Source organism: Leptonychotes weddellii, chromosome 6 (assembly GCF_054177405.1).
Source record: "Leptonychotes weddellii isolate Sample4059 chromosome 6, ASM5417740v2, whole genome shotgun sequence".
In the NCBI taxonomy this organism is placed as follows: Eukaryota; Metazoa; Chordata; class Mammalia; order Carnivora; family Phocidae; genus Leptonychotes; species Leptonychotes weddellii.
The window spans coordinates 55911032-55930221 of NC_138374.1; the positions used below are offsets into that span (position 1 = coordinate 55911032).

The 19190-nt window shown below is 36.0% G+C and overlaps 1 protein-coding gene across 4 annotated transcripts in view; it reads left to right on the forward strand.

Moving 5' to 3' along the window:
- Positions 1 to 19190, forward strand: part of JMJD1C (jumonji domain containing 1C) — a 325593-nt gene that overhangs the window by 218450 nt on the left and 87953 nt on the right. The window contains exon 1 of one of the 4 annotated variants that reach the window (XM_081824176.1): positions 16601 to 17401. The exons of 2 other annotated variants lie outside the window; for them this stretch is intronic. The gene's annotated coding sequence lies outside the window, so the exon portion shown is untranslated. Of the gene's footprint in view, positions 1 to 16600; positions 17402 to 19190 lie in introns of those variants that run through there. One more of the 4 variants, XM_031029862.2, reaches the window with a different exon arrangement.

Below are 19190 nucleotides of genomic sequence, written 5' to 3' on the forward strand. Positions count from 1 at the left end.
TTATTCATTTGAGACACAGAGATACAGGGAGAGAGAGAGAGAGCGAGAGAGAGCATGAGCAGGGAGAGAGGCAGAGGGAGAGGGAGAAGCAGGCTCCCCGCTGAGCCAGGAGCCCGATGCGGGGCTCGATCCCAGGACCCTGGGATCATGACCTGAGCCGAAGGCAGACGCTTAACCATCTGAGCCACCCAGGCGCCCCCAAAATATTTTTCTTAAATATTCAACCAGTAGCCTACAAACTTTACTATCAGCTGCAATAATATTTACTTTAGAATTAAGGAATTTGTACAGTCTCTTGGAACTTTATTATAACGGATTTAACTTATAAATACATTTATTTAAACTATGAATAAATAGCAAATACCATCCATCAAGGAGCTTTAGTCACTATTCGTGAAAAGCAAGGCACTGCTCATTGTCTTAATTTATAAGCCAGAGCATTGCTGCTATTGCTAAAAAGAGAGAAGAAATATTTCTAAAGGTTCTTACTGTCCATCAGTTGTTTTTTTGCTGTTTTAGTTAACATTTCTAGCCATGAATTTACATCGTGGGTTTTGTTTATTTACTTCAAATCATAAACAGTTTTTATCATGTGCCTAGAAAATGAGTAATTAGGTAGTAAATTACTTGTCTTCCAGGAGAGAAAATGTTTAGTTTTCTCTTATGACATTCGTCTATGAATAAACCAAATGAAAGCCTTTTTACATGACTACCAAAAGAATGAACTGAGAAGAAGTACAATGATTTAAACTTCATTAATTCTGAATTTTTGATAGGTGAGCTAAAGTTTACTAGTGTTATATAGGAAATTACTCTGATGTAATATACTTTTTATGTTCACTAACTGACAAAGTCTCCCAGAAGCTCTGCAACAAAAAGACCCACAGATCATGTTAAAATACTGGAATTAAGAGTTGTTAAATCAGTTTTAAAATATATAGCAACAAGTAAGGGGATTAAGAGAATGAGAAGACAGGCCACTGACTGGAAGAAAGTGTTTGCAAAAGTACATATCTGATTAAAGACTATCATCGAAAATATACAAAGAACTCTTAAAACTCAACAATAAGAGAACAAACAACTGATTAAAAAATGGTCCTGAAGAGACATCTCACCAAAGAAGATTTATAGGGGAGCCTGGGTGGCTCAGTCGTTAAGCATCTGCCTTTGTCTCAGGTCATGATCCCAGGGTCCTGGGATCGAGCCCCACTCGCATCAGGCTCCCTGCTCCGAGGGAAGCCTGTATCTCCCTCTCTCCCTCTCCCACTCCCCCTGCTTGTGTTCCCTCTCTCACTGTCTCTCTCTCTGTCAAATAAATAAATAAATAAATAAATAAAATCTTTAAAAAAAAGATTTATAGATGGCAAACATGCATGTGAATAGATGTTCAACATCAGATGTCATTAGAGAATTGCAAATTTATTTATTTTTTAAGATTTATTTATTTGAGAGAAAGAGAGTGCACAAGAGGGGGTAGGGTCAGAGGGAGAAGCAGACTCCCCACTGAGCTGGGAGCCCGATGCGGGACTCCATCCTGGGACTCCAGGATCATGACCTGAGCCGAAGGCAGTTGATGAACCAACTGAGCCACCCAGGCGCCCCAAGAGAATTGCAAATTTAAATAAGGAAATACCACTACATACCTACTAGAGTGGGGGCAAGAATCCCAAAACGCTAATAGCACCAAATGCAGACAAGGATACTGAGCAAAAGGAACTCTGATTCATTGCTGGTAGTAAAGTGAAGTGGGTAGACAGACACTTTGGAAGACGGTTTGGCAGTTTCTTACAAAACTTGAACACTCTTACCGTATAATGCAGCAGTTGTGCTCACATGAGTTGAAAACATGTTCATACAAAAACCTGTCCCTGGATGTTTACAGAAGCTTTATTTATAGTTACCAAAACTTGGAAGCAACCAAGGTGTCCTTCAATAGGTGAATGGATAAAATATGGTACATCCAGACAATGGAATATTATATGAAACCATGAAGAGATGTAGAGGAACCTTAAATGCATGTTACTAAATGAAAGAAGCTGGGGTGCCTTGGTGGCTTAGTCGGTTAAACATCTGCCTTTGGCTCAGGATCGAACCCTGAGTCGGGCTCCCTGCTCAGCAGGGAGTCTGCTTCTCCCTCTGCCTCTGCCCCCAACTCCTGGCGCCCCCATCCTCTTTCTTTCTTTCTTTCTCTCAAATAAATAAAATCTTTAAAAAAGAAAGGAAGGAAGGGGAGGGAGGGACGGAGGGAGGGAGGGAGGAACGAAGGAAGGAAGGAAAGAAAAAATCTATTATAAACTTTGTAAAGAGAGGCCCCTGGCTGGCTCAGTTGGTAGAGCGTGTGACTCTTGATCTTGGGGACATGAGTTCAAACTCCAAGCTGGGTGTTGAGCTTACTTTTTTAAAAAAAGATAGATAGATAGATAGATAGATAGATAAAAATTTTGAAAAGAAAGGGAAGGATATGAAGTTGATGAACACATTCAGGATATGGTACAGTTGTGATGAAAGGAACATAATTCTGAGACTTACCAAGTTCTTTTGTCCTGTCTATGCAACACAGTCTTCCCTGCTGATAACATAACTATAAGGACCAGAGTTGGATATGAGCCTGGGAACTCAGCCAAGGGAAGGGGCCTGGAATCAATACATGCTTATTTTTGCAGGAGTAAGTAAGGCTGGTCACAAGTGTTATTTGCCAAAGACCTGCTGAGCAGCCATGCCTTTCATCTTTTACATTTTTGGCAGAGGTTGTATAAGGCCATAATGGGAATCATCAATGAATGACCATTTAGGGGTGACATCTGAGCTTAATGATTAGATATACTTGGTGTTTCCGTATATTCTCTTTCTGTCTGTTCTTTTTTTGTGTCTACTATGCCACCCTGGGTGCTTGCTGTCTATACTAACCACATCTTATGAGTTTCGTGTTTTCCATTTGTTGTTGTTGTTAGCTAGAACAGAATTGGATATTACCCAAAAAATACAACATACATTTACAGCTGTTTGTTATGTCATATACCTCCTACCCATAAGTAAAAATTCTTACATAACAGTGATTTTAGCCTCTAATACACTTTTGACAAATGTTGAAAACTCTTATGTTCTTAAGTGATTTAGAATTTCAAAACAAATATTTTTTCAAATTAAAGCCCTGACAGATTTGAAAGTGTACCTACAATGTCTTATACCCTGGTATCCTATATAAATAAACACCCTCTGCATAAATGCTTTCTTTCTGAGATATTACTGCATTATAAAGTAGCTCATTCCATTACTGGGCAGCTTAAATTGTTACAAAGCTTTTCCTAACATTGGACCAAAATGTGGTTCTATGTAACTTCCATTAGAGGACCTAGTTTATTTTTTAGGCACCAGTTCTTAGATCCGTTGCATCAGGGACTCCTTTGAAAATCTAATAGAAACTATCAATAACCCTTTTTCCAGGGGAAAAAAATGCTTGTATTCACAAATTTTTATAAATAATTTCAAGGACTTTCTGGACTCCATGAAGGCTTTCGCTTTTCTTTCTTGCTTGCTTTTCTTTTTCTTTTTCTTTTTTTTAACCCAGGTTAAGATCCTCTGCTCTAGAACACAGTATGTTAATTTTTTCCTATAAAAGTATAGTAAAGACCTTAGGCTAAACATTTCCAATTCCTTTAACCAATATTAATACGACTTGATTATAGACAGAACTTCCACTATCCAGATCACCTGTTTTTGTTTATATTCTAATGTGAATGTCTTTCTGAATGGGATGCCTGTAATTTTCATGTGAAGTGATCTCAATATATTGAGACTGTTACTTAACATATTTGGAACACTCTATAATAGCATTTTTAGCATTCACACCACAGTACATTCTTGCCTCATAATGAGTTTCTGTTTAGCCTCATCTTTACATCATCCAAAATCTCTGGGACAATGCTTAACACATTGTAGATGTTCCAGTGAATATTTGTAGACTGAATAAAACTTCCTAATCCTTTTTTGCATCCAAAGCTGCCAAGCAAGTTTTACCACATATTATACTAATGTGTGCTTGTGAGGGGTGGGGTGGGAGTGTGTGTTGCACCATACTTAAGTAGTAGCTTTTTGGAACCTAAAACTAGAGATTTAACATTTACTCTTGTTAAATTTCATTGTGTAAGAGCAGTTCCTTTGTTATCTAGGTAAGTACCAGGGAAAATAAAATATTGGTAATTCTTACTTTCCTATGTTTAATACCATGCATAGTGAGTAGGTAGCACCTTATAGGTGCTTCACAAATGTTCGTTAAGTAATGAGTAATAAATGGCCATGAACTTGTAGTTATCAAAACGTGTACTTGGAGAGTTTGATTCACGAGTAGTAGATGTTTTATGCTTTATGTATCAAAATGAGTAACATTTTGAATGTATTTTTTGAAAGATGAGCACCTTAATTATAACGTCATGTGTATTTTCTAATTCTAGATGTCAGGATAGGACACTTAACCTTAGTCTCCACCCCTACCCCACACCCCAAAATAGCTACAATTGATCATATGTGATAGAAACATTCATGGTGTAATTTTGGGCCTTCAGCTCCTTGGGCCACAGTCTTGAGCCAGGTCATTCTGAGTTCATAGTTCATGTGACTTGGGAAATTTTTTTTTTGCTTCACAGGCAATTTTAATCAGCTTTGAAATCTTTTGTTGAATGATTAACTATACTTCTGGCTCTTCATATCTTCTCTTGAGGCACTTCCTCTTTGTTCCTCCTACTATGAGTAGAAAGGGAACAGCAATGATTGGAAACCTCATCTTTTTTAAGCATCAAGAGGAAACTACCTTTGTGGTTATATTGTTTACTGTTTGGGCTGTGTTTTCTCTTTCCGTGTAATCTAGGGAAGCAGCATTGCCACTTTCTAAGCCTGCTGCTTTAACTGCTTGATATTTTTAGGAAGGGAAGGCTTCTTTAAATAGTTATCTCTCTGCATAATTTGAAAGAGTTTAGCCTCTCCTAGCCCTAGGTTACTTGAATCTGAAAACCTGATGAGTGAAATTGATCTCTGCATGGCTCATATATCCCCACATTGAGAAGGAACAGCTTTCCAATGTAAGCTATTTAAAGATCCTGTGCTTCCTGAGAAAGTAGGAGGTTAAGTTAGCAAACTGACAAGGAGACTGATCTGATCTATCATGAGAATGTCTGAGACCTGGCCTGGGGCATTCTATCCTGAGATATAGTCACTGTTGGCCAGGTGTTCTCAACCATGATTCGTGGTTCCCAAAGCTGACCGAACCTCAGATTTAACTTAGCATTTTAGAACTAAGGATTCCTGGGCTTGTCCTGTGTTCTCTTATGTGATGTTCAGTCAGGTGCAGGCGTAAGAGGAAACCATAGGAGAGGCACAGGAAAACAAAGTTTATTATACTCATAGGTCCTAGAGAGATAAAGTCACTTTGTGCCAGAAGGGAGTAGGTTCAACCAAGTAGGTGTGTAGCCAAGCGGAGAATACAAGGACCTGTGGGTTAGTGCCTTTGTTGGTGTGTCAGGTTGGAGTACACAAGAAAAGGAGCAAGGGGATTTCATTGGTGTGTTTGAATGTTGTTACTAGGCCACAGTCAGGGGAGGGCAGGAAGGAGAACTTGTGGGCCAGGGGCCAACCTTATCATCCTGGTGCACCTGGTCACCTGGATAGGATAATTAGAGCTTGTTTGTGGGGATGTTGAGACAGCAGGGGAAAGATTTAAAAAATGAAGTTTTAAAAATGTTTACAAGTACAGTACCCCATCCTCAGAGTTTTTGTTTCAGTAGCTCATTAGTGTTAAAGCTTAGAAATGTATATTCTTAGGTTCTCCGGATGATCTTGGAAACCCCTGAAATTGTGATGCAAAATTATGTATTTTCATGTTTCTGAGGGAGCTATAGCTTTCATCAGACTCTGAGAGTTCCTTGACTCCAAAAAGTTTAAGAACACTTGCTTTGGGGCACTTGGGTGGCTCAGTCGGTTAAGTGTCCGACTCTTGATTTCATCTCAGGTCATGATCCTCAGGGTCGTGAGATCGAGCCCGCCTCCATGCTGAGCTTGGATCCTGCTTAAGATTCTCTCTCTTCTCTCCCTCTGCCTTTCTCTCTCTCTCTCATTTAAAAAACAAAAAGCACTTGCATTAAATCACTGGGTCTCAAATTTTACAGTGCTTCAGAATTACTCAAAGACTTGTTACAATACAGATTGCTAGACCCCACCCCTGGAATTTCTAATTCAGGTAGTGCGGGGTGGAGCCTGATAATGTGTGTTTTTAACTGGTTGCTTGTTATTGCTGATGCTGTTGGACAAGGGGCTACCCATTGAGAACCACTATTCTAGGACTTTGCTAACACCACTCTGTGCCTTCAGCATCAAGCTCTGGAAGCAAAGGGAACCTTTCAGAATTTCTAACCAATTAATATAGTAATAAACATAATGCATCATAACAAAGCTCCATCTAGTGTACCACTGTAAGAGAATGGTAAAGAAAACTGCTTTCTGGCAAAGAAAGTGGCAATGGAAAGTATACAGGCATTTTTAGTTGACCCACTCATTGATGAACCGGTTTCATAAACAATTGCTTTTCTATGTAGCATTTTTTCCTATGAGAGTAGAAAACTTCATAGTTCCATGACCACTTAAACTGTTCTTTTTCTTTAAATAATGTAACTTTTGGGGCACCTGGGTGGCTCAGTCATTAAACGTCTGTCTTTGGCTCAGGTCATGATCCCAGAGTCCTGGGATCAAGCCCCGCATTGGGCTCCCTGCTTGGCGGGTAGCCTGCTTCTCGCTCTCCCACTCCCCCTGCTTGTGTTCCCTCTCTTGCTATGTCTTTCTGTCAAATAAATAAAAATCTTTAAAAAAAATCAATAAAAATAAATAAATAATGTAACTTTTTAAAGTATGCTCGAGGTGCCTGGTGGCTCATTGGGTTAAGCATCTGACTTTGGCTCAGGTCTTGATTTCAGAGTCTTGGGATCAAGCCCTGAGTTGGACTCCCCGCTCAGTAGGGAATTTGCTTGTCCCCCTTTCCCTCCCCCCCACTCATGTGCATGCACACGTTCTCTCTCTCAAATAAATAAAATCTTTCAAAAAAGTAAAAATAAAGTATGCTCATGTTCTCCAGGGCCAGGTAGAATATAGTTCAAAGTTAAAACATTGAAATATAAATTGACCTAAATGTGACGGGAAGCAGGAAGTATAATCCTAAGGAATCCTGAAATTAGGATAACTTGTTCTACTTTAAGAATCTCCTGTAGCAGGTGGTTAGGTTATCAGTGCAGTGAAGCTTTCAAATCCCCAAGGAAAAAGCAACTGTTTGAAAAGCTATAAAGCAGTACTAAATCCACAGGAGTTCCAAAGTTTATTTGCACAGACTGCTTCCAGGCTGTCTGAAACTTTGAAGGAAACTAAGATCCTGGAAGGAATCTTCATTATCCATGAAGAGTCTAATTTTGAAACTTTCTTCTCTCTACAGACATAAACTTAAGCAAGGCTTCTGGACATCACTAGAGGGCCTCAACATTTTCTTCCCAGTTAGTCTTGGGATTTTTTGTAGCCTCATCCTTTAGAGGGAGAGTCCTCAGTGAAACAGGAACTGATCTGAATTAAGAAAACTTAGAGCTTTAGAGGGGAGGGACTTTGTTTAAAGGAAGTGTATCAAAATCGTATTAGTGGTTATTGACATGAGATTACATCTTCTCTGTACTCATTTGCAATATAACTTTTGTTCCAATTTTAGAATATGTGCTACCAAAGTGAGCACATAATATAACTTTCAATTATACTACAACATGTCATAAAAGAAGAAAAGTTCATTTTAAATGAATCATTAATTTGTTGATAATTGAAAGAAAACACTTCAGTATGAAAGTCTTTATGTAAAGTTTTCTCTTTCATTTTAGTTTTTTTAATTTGCATCACAGTATTTTGATATATCATGACTGTCAAAATGGTGGCATAAATTAACGATAATTAAAGAAATATGGTTGAAACTTGGGTAATTTTGGGGCACCTGGGTGGCTCAGTCAGTTAAGTGGCTGCCTTCTGCTTAGGTCATGATCCCAGGGTGTTGGGCTTGAGCCCCGCATCAGGCTCTCCACTTAGCGGGAGTCTGCTTGTCCCTCTCCCTCTGCCCCTTCCCCCCACCTTGTGCTCTCGCTTGCATTCTCTTTTTCTCAAATAAATAAATAAAATCTTTAAAAAAATAAAAGAAACTTGGATAATTTTGATATTACCCATATTTTAAATCTAAGTGGTACTTAGCATACATGATCATCACCACCTAAAAAGCAATAATTTTTTAAATAAGTAAAATAATTACCATATCATACTTAATGGAAATTGTGAATCCCCCTATTAGTTGAAAAATTCAGCTTCCAGATTGTTGCTGACATCATCAGAGTTTTTGACAAACAAGGAGGTAATGGGGAAATAATTGTAGAACCTTGTTAACTTGTGCTGCACAAGAAACAGATGTTTGCCATACGGAAATGAACAAAACCAGTAAAGAAATAGATATTCTATTCAGGTTTCCAAAAGTACAACAGTGAAATGATTAAGAAAATTGGAAAATACACATTTTTAAATTAGTTTTAGAACAAAGAGTCCAGGAAATCAGTTATATGCAAACATATTAGTATATATACCTTACTTTCTGAGGATGGTATGCTTGTCAGGATTCAAGACTGTAAGACATATTTTCTTTTAGCTTAACTTTGAATTTCTCCTGTGATTTTTTATTATTATCCTTTTAACACATGCTTTGCATTTATGGTTGGGTTGATTTAATTTTGTAATATTTCTAATTCCCACAAAACTACATTTGCTTTTTTATCCTAAGAGATAAAGGATCTGTGGACTACAGAAATCCCATACCACAGAAGTCTCCTATGTAGTTTTATTTCTGCCCAATGGAACAAACCTTGGTTAACTTAATTTATTCTGATATGGGAGAAGTTACTTTTTACTTTTAATTCTGCCACCTTATCTGAATAATACATGAACATTCAGCAGGATTCCTTTTATGCTTTCATATATGCAAAAGTAGAAGCAGTGTTTATGAAAAGTTTGATTTAATCTTCCTTATCTTAACTTTGCTCATAAACGTGAAGTAAATGGCTTAAAGAAGACAGTATTAGAATCTTAGAATTTGAAAGAATCTTTAATATTTTAAAAATCACTCCTTGCCAAAGCGAGAAATGGGATCCTTCAATGACAGACTTGTCAAATGTTCATCCAGATTTTTCTTAATTGCTTCTAGTTATTGGATGCTCAGTACTTCATGAGTAAATCGGATTTGATATGGTAATGTTTAATTATTAGACATTTTTTAATTCTTTGTGCTGAGCTAGAATTGGCCTTTGAAATTTTACTTATAAGTCCTTTCCAAATTATGTAACACTTTAAATAATTGTAAATAATTATTTGTCCTTCTCCTCTTCTCCCGGCCATTCTCCATTCCTTTAAATGCTCCTAATAATCCATGATTTTTAAATGTCTTTGACACATCTCAGTTTGTAATTGTTTCTCATATTATGATTCCCCAAATTGAACAAGATATTCAGAGTTAGTATGACCAGTGCAAGATCTCAAGGGACTATTGCCTCTCTTTTTGAATTGTTCTGGCATTTATTAATTCGCAAATAAAGATGGCCTTCATGTGATAGTGTATAAGACAAAAGATAAAATTTAGAAGCAGTACAGGTACAGGTTAAATGTATAGGTTAAAAACGGTACTGTTATTTAGCATTTCTTTAACCAGCTTCAGATGCATCAAAAACTGTCATCCAGCGCATATTTCATTGACTTTCCTATTGCAGGCTGTCTTGTTGAAAGTAACCTTTGTGTTTATTAAAATAAAATTATTTTAATTAAAATTACTCTCAGTGAGTATATTTGGTTCTTAGTAATCACTGTGTATTAGTTTTTTTCATGATTCTAATTATCCATCTTGGAGTTTTGCTGGAGTTCAAGTTTACCAGCATGCAATTTGTTTCCGAATTGCCCCTTTCCTCCTTTATAAATATCAATAAATGCCTGTCTGTAATATCTTGATAATGCCTTGATTTGTGTTTTCAAAGACTATCAGTAATGGCTCTGAATTTATATCTATCAAGTTAATATGCTAACATGTAATTTATTTGAACCCATCTAAACTTGGGTTTTTAGTTAATAAAAGCATGACGATGTTCCTGTTATTTGTAATAATAAAAAAGTGAAAAAAGGTCAATATATCTAGCACTAAGAAAATGCGTAATAAAATTCAGTGCTTATTTACTTGGTTTTTATTAGGTAGCTATTTAAAATAATGGCAATGTAATAAAATGAGTTTTAAGATACAATTTATAAGCTGCTCATTTTCAATTTTTTCTTGAAATTTGGTAACAAATATACTTGTGAAAAAAAGGCGCTAAAAGTCAGATTGCTTTTTTTTTTAAGATTTTATTTATTTGAGACAGCACAGGTGAGGGGGTGAGGAGGGCGGAGAGAGAGGGAGAAGTAGACTCCCTGTCAAGCAGGAAGCCTGATGGGAGGCTGGATCCCAGGACCTTGAGTTCATGACTGAGCCAAAGGGAGAAGGCAGACACTTAAAATGACTGAGCCAGTTACTTCTCGACTGGCTGAGTAAATTGTTAAAATCAGGGGATCCTTTTTACCCGTTTCTTGGTTTTCCACATTATCTCTAATTATGTTATTTATAAGGAAAACTAATTTTGCTTTTTTTTTTTAAGATTTATCTATTTATTTATTTATTTGACAGAGAGACACAGCGAGAGAGGGAACACAAGCAGGGGGAGTGGGAGAGGGAGAAGCAGACTCCCCACTGAGCAGGGAGCCCTACGCGGGGCTCGATCCCAGGACCCTGGGATTATGACCTGAGCTGAAGGCAGACGCTTAAGGACTGAGCCACCCAGGTGTCCCTGATTTGGTTTCTTAAAAAAGATCCTCTACTATCCTTTACCGTTTAGTTTCTTTTTAATCTCTAGTTTACACTTGCCATATTAAAAATAATTTCCTTGACAGAAATAACAATAACAAAATAGGACTTAAACTTTCCTTTTCTTTTTAACCATTAATGGTTTATCATCTTCCCAAGTGTTCTTTTTAATGAACACAGCCTTAAAAACCCTTTCATGTTGAGTTGCTTTTTCTTTCTGAAAGGTGACATAAGTGTTATTTCTTATTTCTTCTTTCTGAAAGGTGACGTAAGTGTTATTAAAGCATATTAAAAATGTATACATTATTATGTTTTACCCTTTTTTCCTCAGGTATATGATTTTGTAGTTTGTTCTAGACTGGTTTCATTTTCCTCCATTTTATGTTCAAAATTTAAAGTTTTATTCGGCAGATGGCAAAACACTTTGCTCTTTGCCACCTCATGCCAACAAGCATGAAAACAATACAGTTCTTTCACGCCATCCTAAAATGTAAAAATCACTCAGCTTTGAGTTAGGAAATCCAGGTTCTAGTCCCAGGGCTTCTATAAACAAGGTTTTGGACAAGAAAATTCAGTCACTTATTCTATTTGAGTGTCAGTTTCTTCATCTGTAAAAATTAAATTATTACTCTCTAAAGTTCCATTTCCCTTTTTAAAAGAATTATTCAGTTTTTTCTCATTCTCTTTTTTTCCCCCTATGATATGAAAATCCACCTTTATTTTACACTAAATGCTCATAGTTATCTGATGTTATTTAGGGACTTTCTAAACTATTCATTGATGACTGTTGATTCATGCTCCAGTTTCACTCTGTTGTATTATTTGGGGCATTGAAATGTAGTATCTGTTAGGCTAGTTCCCTGTCATTGATTTTTTTTTTCTTTTTCTTTCTTTTTAGAACTTTGCTTATTATATTTGCTTTTCCATAAAATTGATTTTTCTTTTTTTAAAATTAATTTATTTATTTGAGAGAGAGAGCACACAGAAGGAGAGAGAAAGGGAGAAGGAGGCACCTGCTGAGCAAGGAACCTGATATGGGGCTTGATCCCAGGACCCTGGGAACAAGACCTGAGCCAAAGGCAGACACTTAACTGACAAGCCACCCAAGTGCCCCCATAAAATTGATTTTTCTAGTTCCAAAATATTATTGGTACTTTCACTGAGGTCAGATTAAAGTTACGGAATAATTTATTTAAAAATTACATTTTCACTATTGACAGAGTTGTAAAGGAAAATATCAGGTATTCAGAATATTATATGAGCAAGGGAAACAAAGTAAATTATCAAATATCACTTTATTAATGAATTTTGAGGTATTTATATCTAAAGTAAGTAGTGATAGTACTTATAGTAGTTTTGAAAGATGTGTCGATAACTTAGGAAAGGTTAAGCATTTAATTCTAGTCCTGTTTGGCTTTATGTGGTGACAGGATATAAGAATGATAATGTCCTAATAATGGTATAAAATACAGGTCTAAATATACAGTTTCAAATTATTTATTTATAGAAAGAAAAATTGGTTATCTTAATGGCACGCACCTGCAAACTTTTAGTGACAGAAGAGTAAATGGAACCTCATAATACTGGGAGGAAAGAAGTCTATCTAATCAGGGAGATTCTGAAAGAGAAGACGTAGAGCTGACAAACTGAGAACTACTCTAGAGTAGAGTATGTGCCTTATTAGTATTAAGAAAGCCTAGAAGGAGAAAATAAAACAAAGGAAACTGAATTCAGCTGTATGCTTATTGAAAAATAGGGTCTATTCGCATAAAGTGTTTTTATGTTGTTTTAGTATCCTCAGTAGTGATTTTTCTTAGCTCAACTATGTATCATTAAAATCTGCAAGGTTTAAAGAATGGACACATTCTGTTGTATTCCCCTCCTCTGATGACGGAGTGTGATATCAAAGATATAGTGAAGAAAGGAGGGAAAGGAACACTAATTCTCCAATTATTAATTGAGTTCTTAACAAGGTGTAATTTTGTATTTCTATGATAATTGGAGTATCTGTTTCCTACTAAAAGTGTGGAATGTATGCTAGGGTAGGAATTTAGTGGTTTTTCCTCACCATTGTATCCCCAGGCCAAGCATAGTGCTTACTACATAAAAGACAACCCATACCTGTTGGTTGAATGAATGTGCTGCAAGCTTGAAGGACGTAAGAAAGTTTTAAAAATCTGCAAGATTAAAAAAAAAAAAAAAAAAAAAAAAATCTGCAAGATTCATGTCATCTGGAAATCCTTGTAGAACTCATAGTCTATTCAAAGTAGGAAACAGTGCTACACAATCTTTGCAGTCCCTGGAGGTTCTGCACAGATTCATTTTTGTGAAGAAGTTAATCCTTTGGACATAACCACAATACAGTAGTTACACGTGTTTGATTGTATATTTTCATAGATTACAGGTTAATAGAGCATATTGAAAAAATATTTTCCTGAATCTAGTTAGCCTTCACATAGGGCCATATCACGTTGAAATCCTCTGAACTACTATTGTTCATCCTCTTTTCTTAACTTTATGTCTACAAAAATATTTAAAGTCCTAAGCCATTGAACTTAGAGGCTTTTGGTTTTTTTTGTAAAATCTGTGTACTTGGAGAAATCACTTGTTTCTTTAGGCTTCTGTATCTTTAAAGATGAATTTCTTTCTTTCATGGCCCAAGATAAATGGAACCAAAATGCTCATTTATTTTAACTCTTAATTGCACATGTAAGGTTCTTACATTATTGGAAGAAACAGATTTTCTTTAGCTAGCCATACCGTGTTGCTTTCCTTTTAGCCTCTGTTTACTTTCTCACCTCTGTTGATTTATTCAGCTTGTAACCTAGAAACCAGCTAAAAAGGAAGGAAGTCAGAGATGTGTATTTCAGGGCAGTAACTGGAGTAGTTTCCTCTTCCTCTAGCCTGGTTTAGCTGCCAGAAAAGACTTTTTACCCCCTACCCTCACCCAACCCCCGCTCCCCCCCCCCCCGCCAATAAAAAGAAAGAGAAAGGGAAAGAAAAGAAAAATTAACAGTAACTATTCAACTTGCTTCCTTAATCCATTAAATTATAAGCCATAAGAACAACCAGTCTAAAGGACTAAAATTTTGCTCTCAAAATGGTGCTTTTTGCTGTCTGAAAGGTGGTATCTACCATCCCTAAGGAGTTGTAAGAACAAGAGAGAATTAAGGAGACTTGATGTAAAAGCTGAGCAACTTACTATGTTTGCTACCAAGTGGGTTCTCTATATTGTTATTTCAGTTTTTATTTGTATTAGAAATTTACCAGAGTACCAGACCAGACTCACATTCATATATTTTTAAAATTTTTTAGAAATATTTAAAAAGGGGCGCCTGGGTTGCTCAGTCGGTTAAGCGACTGCCTTCGGCTCAGGTCATGATCCCGGGGTCCTGGGATTGAGTCCCGCATCGGGCTCCCTGCTCTGCGGGGAGCCTGCTTCTCCCTCTCCCACTCCCCCTGCTTGTGTTCCCTCTCTCACTGTGTCTCTCTCTGTCAAATAAATAAATAAAATCTTTAAAAAAAAAAAAAAGGAAATATTTAAAAAGTATTTGTGAAGCTCAATTTATGAAATAAATATTAAAAAGGGTATTTATGGCTTTCAACTAGTTCCATCTTTGTGCTCTCCTCATTTTCATTAAGAATTGACTATATAAGTATTTCTTTTTTATTTTAATAATTTAATTTAATTTAATTTAATTTATTTGAGAGAGAGAGAACACAAGGAAGTAGCAGAGGGAGAAGGAGAATCAGGCTCCCCGCTGTGCTGGGAGCCAGCCATGGGGCTTGATCCCAGGACGCTGGGATCATGACCTGACCTAAAGGCAGACACTTAACTGACTGAGCCACCCAGGTGCCCCTATATAGTATTTCTTTATAATAATGGAGAAGAATTTTATTTTATTTTATTTTTTAAGATTTTATTTATTTATTTGACAGAGAGACACAGCGAGAGAGGGAACACAAGCAGGGGGAGTGGGAGAGGGAGAAGCAGGCTTCCCGCGGAGCAGGGAGCCCGATGCGGGGCTTGATCCCAGGACCCTGGGATCATGACCTGAGCCGAAGGCAGACGCTTAACGACTGAGCCACCCAGGCGCCCTGAGAAGAATTTTAATTCAACCATGATGTAGTATGAAATAAAAATGAATGTTTTTTCTTTATTGATATTACTTATTTTGATTTTTAAAAAATTACTGCATTCTGTGTCACTAGGAATATATAAATATTGTGGCATTTGGATTGTTAGCTAAGTGTAGTTCTATTTGCTGTTTGATTCTGTAGGGGACTGATAGTACTTGAGGAACAAAGACAGCTGTTTTTAAGTGTATATCATATAGTCATACTTGAATTTATGTGAGCTTGTAAGATGAATCCTGTGAAATATTAAACTCTCTAATGTACAATAAATTATAGAAATGTAGTGTAGAATGTACTGAAAATGTGCTGTTTCATAATATAATATCCTGCATCAAGCATTTGATGTTTCTTTGTTTTCTTTGTTGTTTGGGGGTTAGAATAAAGCTGCCATATTGACCCAGTTGTTTTTTTCTTTTGTATATTACATTGTGAATTCTTTTATTTCCATATATGTTTTACACTCATGTCTGAAGTGATTATGAATGAATTATTGAAATGGTGTGTATGATGTAATATTCACTTGAGTTATTATTTTTAAAAATATTTGTTCTAAAGTTACATTTTAGTACCATCAGTGTTCTAAAGCTATATCTTACTAACATTCTTAGAATAATCATTATCCATCTCTTTCATCCTTAGAACAAATAAAAAGATTGAGATTTTTGTAGATACAGTCCATCATATACTAAGTTGAAAATATCTTTTCAGTGGTTAACCTGATGTTTCTGTGAAATGAAACTGATACATCTGGAATAGGTATAGAGAGACAGGGCATTGGCTGGTGGTTGGAAGTTTTTCTCTGAAATGATTTGATGAATTGGTTGTGTATGTGATACTAAAAAAACATGAATTTTTAGGTTTATTAAAATTGAGATTCTGCATTGAGTCATATTTATAAAAGACCATTCACATCATTTAAAAATAGGTAAATGTTTTCTTACACTTACAGATATCTAGCATTGTTTTTTCATATTCAGTGCATATATTATACATACAACACACATTTAAATCTAGACTAATCTCATTTCAGGTGCTCAGTACCCATGTGTAGCTAGTGGCCACCATATTGGACAACACAACTCTTGAGGTTAGAAAGGAGTTACAAGCTTATGTTAGGTAACACATCAGAAAAATACATTTTATGCTTTCAAATTATAGATTTTTTTATAACTGAATTGTGTAGATTAAATTTTTTTTGAAGAATAAAATTGTTTCAGGAGTATTTTTTTAAATCTGCCAAAATAAATATCACCAGTTTTTCTTTTGAGTAAAGTGTTGTGGTTATGTCATTTTATTTCATTTGGACTGTTACTCTAAAAATGCTTTTAAGTGTTTTTTTCCTGAGTTTTTTTTTTTATATCAGTGTATTTTTAGGGACAAATGATTAAACTAAAATAAGGACTTTAAAACACACAAAGTATTTTCAATAGTTGGAAGTTATGCTTCATTTTTGCCAACTTGAGAGATATTTACGTATTATTTGTTTTCTGTACTTTCTCACCTTGGTAAATCTGGAAAGCAAAAACTTTGTATTTGTATTTGCTTTATTGAAAGAGACAGTAAACTTGAGGTCTCAGTCTCACCACTAGTCTGTCTTTGTCTGTTGTTAAAATTATGAGCCAGTCTCTATGGCCACAGCCAAATGAGTAATCACCAGTAATGTGACTCGTGCTGGAAGTGACTCCATCAGCACCTGTGACGGGGGATTAGTTACAGTTTACAGAGCACCGCCTCTTCCCTTCTCTCAGTGTGCCCTAAGCCAAGTAGTCTTTCTCATTTGGGTGTCTGCTCTGTTGGAAGCTACTGCAGTGTGTTTCCACGCAGACAGAGTACAGTGGGGAAGGCTTTCTCTAGCTGATGGATGGCTGTTCTCTCTATTTGGAGTATCTCACTGGTTATGTAAGCGACCTCGGGAGAAATTATCCTGACCCAGATCGGAGGATGCAGTAGTGCTTCAGCTGCAGGATTTCTTAGTCGTTAACACCACAGTGCTGATGACAAAGAGCGAGTTGTAATCCTCATCACTGCCAGGCTGAGCCAGAGCAGACAGAAAATCGTCATTTGCTCGTCGGAGACTTGTTAGGTTACAGCTCTGCTTCGTTTTGTGGTCTTGGCTTTTCTTCCTATACAATGACGACGCTGCAAGTGAGCTCAGAAATGCTTGGTTTGAGGGCCATTTGCCTGTGATTTTTGAAGACTAAAGAAGTATTTAGGCTAGATAAAAAATACTGCTCAAGAGTGAAATGGAAATGTCAGCTACTTCTTGACCTTTAAAGCTGTGTCGTGGATTTCTGAGATTTTAAGATATTTTAAAATTCTAAAGAACAAAGTACGGTTTGTATTTTTCTGCTTCCTTTTTCTTTTGTCTTAATTTACATTTGGTTTTACTTCTCAGCCTTAGGAATTAAGGTCACTGCCTTTTATTGATCTAGCGTTAGTGTTCTTAGTTTTAAGAAATTTTAACTCTTTTCATTTGTTCAGAAAGGATTGTGTGTGTAGTAATTTCATAACACTGTAAAAAGATTAAAAACTAGAGTTTAATTGTTTAAAGTATTACAGCAGAAATGTTTCAGATTAGGGTTTTCAGAATATAGTGTTTTAAGGGAAGTGGGGGTATTTATTTTGTGAGGGTTTTTTTGTGTGGTGTATTCCAGTCCCCACCCCCAACTTGTTTTCTAACAGTATCGTGTTTTTCAATAGACCTGCTTGGGTGGGAATTTGGACTTTGTTCTTTCAAGTCACTCCAGTCTTTTTTTTTTTTTCCCGTAGACTAAACCTTGACTTCTAACATGTTGCTTAGTTTTCTGGTTCAGTATTTTCCTTTAGTGAATTTTATATCAGATTTTTGTAGTTAATGAGCATGATTTTTTTTTTTAAGTTGGAAAAGGAATTGTTAAATGTTAACTGGAGATTGTTAGAAACTCAGACTGCAGACATAAACTCCATGAATTTTCAGTTAAATGTGAGCTTTAACATGGTTTGTTTGAGCAGCTGAGTTATGTTTGAGAGCTGTAGCTGATTTATTTTAAAAATGTTTTTTTGAGGAGGGCTCATCTGTTCTCCTCTTCCTCATGTGAATGGAATGTGGTGCAGCATGGAGCCCCAAACAGGATACAGTTGTTCTAAGCATTCTTCCTATAGCGTGGTGTAGGCCCTACTAGAAATTCAGGCTCTCAACTATTTATTTTGGCTTTAGACTATTTTTAAAGTATGGTCAGACAAAGGACCTTGAAGAAACTCTTAATCCATTAATAAAATTGAAAAAGTTTTTTTTCAATTATGAATATTAATTTTAAATTAGTAATTTTTATTTGAATTTTCAAAGGCTGTTTTCAGCATTGGAATAATAGTCTTTTTGTGATTAGGGCCATATTCTACTGTGACTTTCATCAGATGGTAGCTCATTGCTTCCCCTTAGGCTGTGGAAGTTCCTCATAGAATGATATATCTTTAGTGTCTTGAATTACTTAGTTATGCATGAGTTCTACTTTCTTTACATTCCAGTACACCTAGACCCATGAAATATTTACCACAGATTCATCATAAAAGCTGTAGGATCTGTTCACTCTTATTTAAATATTTATGTTTTTATTTTTAAGTTAATAATAGCTCTTTGAAATGTGTTCAACTTGGATACAAATATGAATAATGGTTGTATCGTTGATTTGCCACTTTAGAAAGTCAATATGTGTTTTAAGTACTTAGTTTCATATGTTGTCTTTAATTTTCCATAAAGTAGTAATAGTCACACATTTTCAGGGTTGTTTATTTAATACATATTGAAACATTTCTTTAACAAGTACTGTAGAAGTATTTATAAGCTCTTGCTGGGAACATATTTGTAGCTTAAATATAATTGCACATTTTAAAATTTGCACATTGGGCCCTATTTGCTATTTTAAGAAGCATGATATACTCTTGACCTCCATTTGTACATGGCTATAAGTATTATTGTATCAGAAATAGCCTTTTATAAACTAACCTTTAACATTTCTGATAGCTAAATTCTCCCGGTGACTTTCAATTAGTTATCTTAAAATGAGAAATTCTTTTTTATTTTAGCCTAGAAACTAAACTAACTCAGTAATTTAAATTATGATTAGTTGGCTTGTTAAAATTTACC